This window comes from Cupressus sempervirens, chromosome 7 (genome assembly GCF_028749045.1).
Source record: "Cupressus sempervirens isolate cs-2001-9-10 chromosome 7, ASM2874904v1, whole genome shotgun sequence".
Lineage (NCBI taxonomy): Eukaryota > Viridiplantae > Streptophyta > Pinopsida > Cupressales > Cupressaceae > Cupressus > Cupressus sempervirens.
In genome coordinates, this window is record NC_143124.1 from 344,682,923 (window position 1) to 344,692,276 (window position 9,354).

At 34.3% G+C, this 9,354-nt stretch overlaps 1 pseudogene across 1 annotated transcript; it reads right to left on the minus strand.

The window, feature by feature from the left end:
- Window positions 1-415: 415 nt before the first annotated feature.
- LOC149546840 (F-box/FBD/LRR-repeat protein At1g13570-like) lies at window positions 416-5,071 on the minus strand (annotated as a pseudogene). Its single transcript, XR_016353784.1, has 3 exons — window positions 4,847-5,071; window positions 1,194-2,329; window positions 416-1,083 (listed from the first exon to the last, which is right to left on the minus strand). The product of XR_016353784.1 is annotated as an F-box/FBD/LRR-repeat protein At1g13570-like (transcript).
- Window positions 5,072-9,354: the final 4,283 nt, after the last annotated feature.

Here is a 9,354-nt window from a genome sequence, read left to right on the forward strand (position 1 = left end):
TCCACTAGCAATTCACTTAATCTAAATCAATTTATATACAGTAATAAAAAACTCATTAATTATATATTTATTTCCTATTCAAATATCAAAATATAATAGATTTTAAGATATGACAGATTTGAAATCAACAATTTAAAAAAACAAAAAAAAAAGTTTGCAAAAAGAATACAATACAGGTTTGAGTATAACCAAAAATAAATTGCTTGCAAAAAGAATAAAGTACTGGTTTGAGTATAACAGACTTCATGCTTGGAGAGTTTATCATTCGAGCGAAATCATCGACCTGTGGAAGCAAGAACTTTAAAAAATTGACTATCTTATGAATTCAATATGCACTCCGGACTCCATAGAACGTATCTAGACTTTACAAATGAGACTTTAAACAAAAAACAATGTGGACAGCAGAAACCAGTCATTCCATGGATGCATTCAAGTTTCTCTATTCATACGATTGTTAAGGAGTCGTATATTTACAATATTTATAAAGCCTCAAGCCTTAAAGGATGAGAATAAGTAAACATATTCATATTAAAAAAGCCATCTTAAACCCCTTTGGCCACGGTAATTTTCATAGTCGTGGTCATCCTCTATATGGCCCATCAGGCGAGGAATAAGTCTAGGGCTCGTATAATCCTCATCCTCTTCTTCCCTACCCCAAATATCCCCATCATTTTCTTCATCCTCTCGATCTACGTAAAATCCCTCCTCCTCATCGTCATCATCCTCTCGATCTACGTAAAACCCCCCCTCCTCATCGTCATCATCCTCTCGTTCCACGTAATACTCCTCCTCCTCATGATCGTCATCATCCTCCCTCACCACTTCTATTTCAACCTCTTCAGATGCCCGTTTCAGACTTAGTAACAGATTTTGGAACTCCGGCTCATCAAAATCTTCAAAGCAATACGGCCGATGTACTGTTAAAGTACTCAATAAAGGAGAATTTCTGAGAACAAAACCCAACACGTCTAAGTCTTCTTCACTCCGATGTGATGAAATATAAAGATATGCTTTCTTGAGATTTGGAAACATCAAGTCTGTTTTCCCCTCCATCGACTTATCTCCCCTTACCACTGCAGTTCCCTGACATAAAATGTAAAATGGCTGAATGATGTGAAAAAGCCGAACATCTTTGATTGATAAAACTTAAAACTAATTTGGATCTCAAATGAATGAAAGAAGGAAAATGTTACCATCATGGATGCAGATACTTTGAGTTCTTCAAGGTCAGGAAAGATGCCAACAAGAGTTAATGGACAGGAGAAGCCTCCGACGACTGGCAATGAGAATCTTATAATAGATGATTGGCTTCTTGGAAGGGATAATTTTCTCAATCGCGATCCATATTACTTGAATGCCCTTCAATTGACAGTGCTTCAAGCGATCCAACCTTTTGTACAAACACAGAAGAATTCATCTGCATTTTGGATAATCTGTAGCAATCCCATACTTTGAGCTCAACCGAATTATAAGAATTTATCTGCACTTCAGCTAAGCGTGAATTGCTACCTATTTTGACTCGACACAGTTGCGGACAGTCTGCTGTCAAGGATTGTACAAAAGAACAGCCTAATAAGATCAAGCAATTGAGATTGGCTGCCTGGACTTTCAAATCTATCAACTCTTCACAACTTAAGAGCACCAACTTTTGGAGAAGCGGGCATAGCTCTAGAAGTCCTTTCAGACTCTTGTCATTCAGATTCTCAATATTACGTAGACAACAAGTTTCCAGTAATGCCAAATTCTCAGATGGGGTGGGCTTGGGAATCTGTGGAATCACGAAGCGGGAAAGTTCCAAATGCAAGAGAGCATTACAACCAAAAACATTAACAGGTAGATCCATCTTCATGCCTCTCAAATCTGCATCAACTTTAAGAAGCATCATTTTTACTCCTTTTTTGGCTACATGATGAATGATTTGCTCTATGCCAATTTTCTCCAATAAATTCTCAAATGCAGAATGGTAAAACAGACTAGAAATATGCAAGTCAAAAGTCTCAAGAGGGGCATCGTGCCGCATCAGAATGTGCTGCATTGTCTCTCGGGAGTTTAGACGATCTTCGTCTTCTCGACAGAATAGATAGCAGAAGAAGTCGGGAGAGAAATGAAGATGGCGAGACTGAGTCCAAAGGAATCGCCACTTACGGCAGAGAATGGAGGAGCGTACGGCATCAATGAGGGGAATGCGGGTGATAATGTTAGAGGAGAGGATGCTTTCTGGTAACTCATTTAACCTGCAAATAAAATCTTGGGCTGCCATTGTTCAAAAAATCTTCAGACTCTAGATACTCTGATTACTCAACCTCAACTGCCACGTTTCTTGGGATTTCTGTAAAGCAGGCATCAATGAAAGAAAATGATTACAACATTGAGAGTATACTGAAAAATAATATTTCATGGAGTATAGATTAACATTGATTCTAATGTATCCTATCTGACCACAATAGGACATTATTTTTTTTCTCTAAAAATTCAAGCTTATTAAACACTATTTTTCAACTGCGTGATGGAGGAGACAAAATATCTTAACATATTTGTTTTCAACCTGATTTCTGTAGAAGCAAAAGTGACCACATCAAACACCATTGTACAATAAAGCACTATCTTCAATTTTGAAGTGTAGATTTCCACATACATATTAAGGGAGCAACTCTGGTAGTTGGAATGACACCTGACAGATTGTTGGAACGGAGGGAGCAACTCAAATTCATTTGATCTTAGTGGTTGATAGAGTTGCAGATTAATACACTGGCTAAGGAATACACAGATTTTGGATGAAAAAAACTGTTCGTATAGTTATTGATTGACATATGCTAATGAAATTTTAAATTTGTATAGCAGGGGAGGATTTTGGGTTAAAACAATTTGTGTAGCTGTAGATCCAATTTGGATGACAAGTGGGCACGCAGCCCAATTTGAATTAAAATTAATTCAATTGAACTGCCCTGTGCGTATTGTATCAGAATCTGCTATGATTTTTCATTTTTTAATATAAAATGCAATGTCAACACAAGTCATGAATTATAAGGATTATCTTCTCTTCTATGTATCTTTCCAGGATCGATTATAAAATTTCCGATTAATCGGCAAGAAGAGGTGCAAATATTCATGCAGTGAAACAAAAGAAGATACCTATGTAATGGCAACATAACTAAACAATGCAAGTAAGTTTGGAAATTCAGGATAACGATTCCATTATTGGGGTTCACTTATGAATGCAAAATATCAGCTAAAACTGCGGTTAAACTGTGAAGAATGGCCTTATATGGCAAAAGGGAGTCTGATGGAAATTTGTTTATTATAAGGAATTTGGCATTGTGAAATTTGAATGCAACTAGTGGACAAGTATCTAGATATTCACGTATGGAGGACTATAGGCTTGTACTCATCATACAATAGAAGGTATGTGAACAGTGTTTTCAGACTCCAATTGATACAGAGATTAAAACTACATAGGCAATGCCTTCAATTTACAAATAATGGCAAAATTGTTTTAAAATGAAATAATCCATAGCAAAAACTGAACTGGAAAGCACAGATCCCCAATTAAAAAATCTCATTAAAATTATGGCAAGTGATTTATATTGGGATTCTAGTATCTACCCAATATGCATTTTGTCATTTAAACCTTAAAACCAGCGTGCCGAAAACAATTTTTGATTATGTAATTATTTTTCATAAAATCAATTTTTTTTTTATGAATAATCCTGTTCTATTAAAAAATATACTTAGAATACAATTCACAAAAAAAAGATCGGGAATGCAAGATCATCCCGCGAGAAAGTTCAAGCGACCAGAAATAATAAAGCAGCTAGACCCTAAATTCCAAGAAAGAGTAATAAGAAATTATTAACTTACTGTAAGAAAGTATTCAATTAGTGTCCGAGTAATAGAATACACAATATTTCTCCTAATATATGCATATTATTCTATTTGAAATAAAGTCCTCTAGGCATTACAGTTTAGAGCACAAATTTGCGTTTTATAGAATCAGGTCCATTTTTATTGTAGAAGGCTTGACCCCAGTTAAAGAAAAATCGGGATAACCTAGCTCACAGCTGCCCAATCGGGTCAATAGCCCTTTAGAAACTTAATATTACATAGTTATATTAGGAATTATATAAATGTATGTTACTCCACAGACATTTTATTTGTTTGTTTAAAATGCAGCAATGCTATTATTAAAAAAACTATATCCAGAATGGTCAAATACATAAATTCTAACGACTAAGGACATGGAGATGCTCATTATGATGTGGTTAATCGAACTAATTTGAGATCCACACAGTTTTGACGAATCTGGCTATAAGATGTAGAATCAATTTTTTTGGTTATAAAATTATTTTCTACCATCTACCAAGACTGTTCTCATTGACTCCTCTAATAAAACTTTAATAAGAACCTCCTTAGAACTGTTGTTTCAGTCTATTCAAAATAAACAACGAAAAAACAAAAACAAAACAAATGATCCAAACCAGTATTAAAGTCTTTTAGGTCAATAATACAACACACCTTATAAAAAATTCCACTTGTTCATAACAAAATATATATCCCAGAGTCAAAAACAACAATTACTTCAGCATAAATATCTAAATTCTTCAGAATGACCTCTTTTCACATATCAATCAAACATAGTTTAGTACCAATTTTTGATCTTTATGATTTGTATAGTTTGTAGTCGAAAACAATAAGAAGATTGGAAAAAAATCACCACGTTGAAACTGGAAAAAAAATCAATTGACTTTGTTTTGTCATTTTGTCTAGAGATTAGCCTGTGTATTTTTAAAACTTACTTCTGAATACCAATTACATAAGATTCGAAAACGTTTACTGGCAAGTGACATACCTTAAAGTTCTGCACAAATTGCGTCGAGTTGTCAGAGTTTGAAGAATTATTTAACTATACCCTCTCAGAGGGCCAAAACTATCTGCCAACCTCCCTGCAGTCTCCAGTTCAATTAGAAGTCGATATAGAGATATCGTACTAGCTTTAGTTTTAGCTTTAATATGATCTGATGTGTTCACAGATCTCACAGCAACATCTGATCTGTTGTAAAGAAAAATATGAATTACATCCCAAGGAAGGAATATAATAGTACGAAATCTGATCTATTCAAGATCTGAAAGCAAGATTATTTGAATTCTTTGAAGAGTCGGCATTAAGGAAAGAATATAATCGTGCGTCGTGTGTCCCACTCCAGTACAGACGTACGATTCGGTAAGTTTTGAAAGGTTGTGTGGCAACATATAGATACAGCCAAAAGTGAATTAGATAGGTATTGAGCGGAATATTGCTTTAACATTGAGGAGGTTATTTACAAAAAGTTTCAGCAATATTTACTTTTTAAAATTTTAGTTTACAAGTAGATCAAGGATTCGTTCAGAACTTTTTAATTTACAATTAGGTAACTTAAGGATTCATTGATATTTATTTTATGAGACATTTAAACGTTTCGATATTTGCATTTTATAATTTTCCTTTGTAAAAATTATCCAATTAAAAGTGCAATAACTTTGAAGCTGAAGAGGAAGAACAGAGCAATTTAGAGGTAGCCATGATTTCATGTGGGAAATTTCAAGAGTTTAGACTAAATTTTTCCAAATGGCTTTGTAAGGAGGATCTTCAATGCTTGAAGTATAAATTCTGTCTTTTCAACGTCTCAAAGCGGTAGGGTACTTGAACTGTTTGACAAAATGCCCGAAAGAAGTGTGATTTGAATTTTGTTCATTTTCTAATTTTTAATCTCTTACAAGGGTACCAAACTGGGAGCTTCGGAACAACGGAGGAACATCCATCAGAGCGGAAAGGAAGAAGGGATATTTTTCGGATATTGTCGTTGAAAATGCTCTGATAGACATGCTTGCAAACAATGGAAGGATAGGTGCGCCAACTGTTTGACGGAATGCCTGAATGAAATTTGATCTCGTGGAATGTCATGATTGGCTAAAATGAACATGTCGATTAGTTTAAAATTATTCTTTCAAGAATATGCAAAAGGCAGTAGTAAAGCCAGACTCCGCAACCTTTGCCGGCATCCTCCCTGGCTGTGCCAAGATTGGAGCAATGGACATCCATCAAACCACACCTGGAGAGAGGACATTTTTCCACAGATTCCTAACTTCAGAAAATATATTCCATCCGTTTTGTCGAATGTTTAAACAAGAGCTGCGCTGCACCTAGAGTCCCTGTCTAATAGAAATAGGGCAAGGAAATTCTATGAATTTTTGAGGAAATTATATGACTTGGGGTCAACATAAATTATGTGGTAATAGAAATGTTTGATTATGTTATACATATATGATTTACAATTCATATTTTTTCATTAAATTAAAAGTTAGATATAATAGACTTGAAAAAAGTTGTTAACCACACAAAGATATCATGCAACCTATCTTAAATTGTTCCCCTATAAAAAAAGCAATAATGTGAAAAGTTACACTATCTTTTTAGGAATGACTTTGCCTATAAAATGAGGGAAGTGGGTAAGCATGGCTTGTCTCATAGAATGATTGAAGTTGCACACGCTTCAACAAAATGGAAGATGATATTAGTGGTGAAAAATATGATTTTATATTTCAAATTTTGCTCCTAGATTTGGAATTTCCAAGAAAAATGGTTGAAGTCTTTGAAGGAATGAATTTTTTTTTTGTTAAAAACATCAATGTTTCCAAATTATAATCAAAATAAGTATCTTCATTAGAAAGCCTATGTCTCTTAAGAGATGAAACCAATAAATTTTGAAAGATTTGTTGTTGTTTAGAAGGCATCAAGCATAAAATTAAGTGGGAATTCACATCATATACTAAACGGTCTCAATGAACTTTATCATTTCTTCACTAGAAACATTATTTTAAATTTGAGTTAAGTAATCTAGCTTGGCTGAGAAACAAAACTGACTCAGATCTTTTGGAGTCAAAAGTTTTGGTTTGCACCTATAAATCCCCTTGACCTTTTTAACTTAAACTTGATCAATCTTTTATATTGCAAGGTTTAAAACACTTATACATAACTAAAGTTTGAAGCACCCTGCATGTCTATGTACCAAACAACCCCTATAATAGATGTATAAATCAAATGAAAAAATTGAAATAGAGGGAAATATCATTAACTTCCATTTCTTTACAATTGTATAGTTCTTATCTTGGTAATGGTTAATATAATTGGAGATAATTTAAAAGCAAATAAGAATACTAACAATACTAAGGAGTCATAGCATTGTGTATTTATGTAAGAAATACATATTGTAAAAAAAAAGGGATTATCCATATGGTTGCAGAGGCGGAAGCCATATACATGTATCATCATTGGAAATGAAATGGATGTATGACATCATACACATAGTGTTGCAGGAGCTGGGCATAGGAATAAATTTTTGGATTGCATTTGTGGTGGTGTTTAAATAATTTGTTATTATTAAATTTTAGGGTTTGCATTGGATTTGGGGTTGGTGTTTTAATTTTAGGGCATATTTTTAATATTGTGTTATAACTTTAGTAAAGGTTTAAACAACCTTTATGGGTTTGGTGGTTGCCAAAACTAGTTTTTAACTGTTTGGCTTTGTTTATAAATTCTCTTTGAAATCTTTTGGGAGGGCATGATTTTATTTATTTTTCCTGGGAAGAAGGCTAAGAACATTGAGCAGATTGTGAAGTTATTTTTGTTGTGCCCTAAATAGATGAAATAAAATATTGTGGTGGTTTCCTGTTACTTAGTTTTATGCTCTACTATTTCCAGCATGCCTCAATATTTTAACATTGCAAATTGATGCACATCATCTCTATTGGTTTCTTCTAAATAAAATAGTGGTGGTATTTACCATGTGTGTAGAAGTCATTGTTGCAAGAAACTGACTCACAAAAGGTTTTGAAAGTCAATCTGAATAGAAATGCCTCTTGATTACATGAACACCATGTAATGTGGCCTGAACATGGTGGAAAGTGGGTAGGAGGAATGTACAGTATTTATTTCTTGGCCATTTGCAGGAACAAGCTGAGAGTTGAGGGATCACACATGTGGTGAGGTGGCATCTCTATGTGCTTGACATGAATGAATGGATGCAAACTGTAAGGTGTTGTTCATATTGAAGTTTTTGCCATTTTTCTTATGACATTGCTGTAGAATTCTCCAGCTTTTTCCTTCCATCTCATAAGTACGAATTTTATTATTTTTTATTCTTGTTTCCTCATCATCACACAATGACTAATAAGGAGGGGAATTAAACATGCCATATGTCTTCTAAGGTTCAAATTTATTGGAGTGCACTTCAAATCTAACTCTTCATCCTCCCAATCTACGTAAAAAAAATATTCAAAAAATTCCAAAAAAATAAATGGAGAAATGGATTGTTTTGACCGTCCACTATAATAAACTAAGGCAGCCTTCTCGAATTGGCCAAACACCTACATGGTCAAATTTGATACATGATTTGTGAGCGGATGTTGTGTTGATGTTTGTGGAGATGGCATACACCAAAGATGAACTGTCTTCCCTGTGTTGCAGGAGCAAGTGTTGGGCATAGAAATTTTTGGTTTGCAATTGTGATGGTGTTTAAATATGTTTTGTTATTATTAAATTTTAGGGTTTGCATTGCATTTGGGGTGGTGTTTAATTTTAGGGCTTAATTTAATATTTTGTTATAACTTTAGTAAAGGTTTAAACAAAACCTTTACGGGTCTGGTGGTTGCCAAAACTAGTTCTTAATTGTTTGGCTTTGTTTATAAATTCTCTCTGAAATCTTTTGGGAGAGTGTGATTTGAGATTTTCTTTTCTGTGTGAAGAAGGACTGAGATATTGAGAAGATTATTATCTAGCCCTGAACAGATGAAATAAATAATATTTGTAGTGCTTTCTTGCTACTTGGTTTTTGTTTTATTTTTTTCTGAATAAAGTAGAAGTAGCATTATTTTTTTGGTTTAAAAGTTATTGTTGTAGGAAGTCAGACTCACACAAGAACCTTTGGAAGTTTATTTGGGCAAAAATGCCTCTTGCTCGCGTGAACACCATATGAAGTGGCCTGAGTGTGGTGGAAAGCAGGTAGGAGGAATGTACATTACTCTCTTCATGGCCATTTGCAAGAATGGGCTACAGCTTGAAGAAACATGTGTTTGCTAAGGCAACATCCCTATGTGCTTTCCATGAATGAACACATGTAACATGTAAGGTGTTGTTCATATTTGGTGTCTTCCCTGTAGTTTTTTTTTCAGTTTCTTCTTTCTATCCAATATTGAGCCTATTATAGCCTCTGTCCTTGTTATCTCCTCATCATATTGGTATCAGAGCAAGACAAGATCTTGCTGGGAAGTGTATGTCTACAGAAGAATCACAGGCTGAAGCTGAGGCTCACACCATGCCTC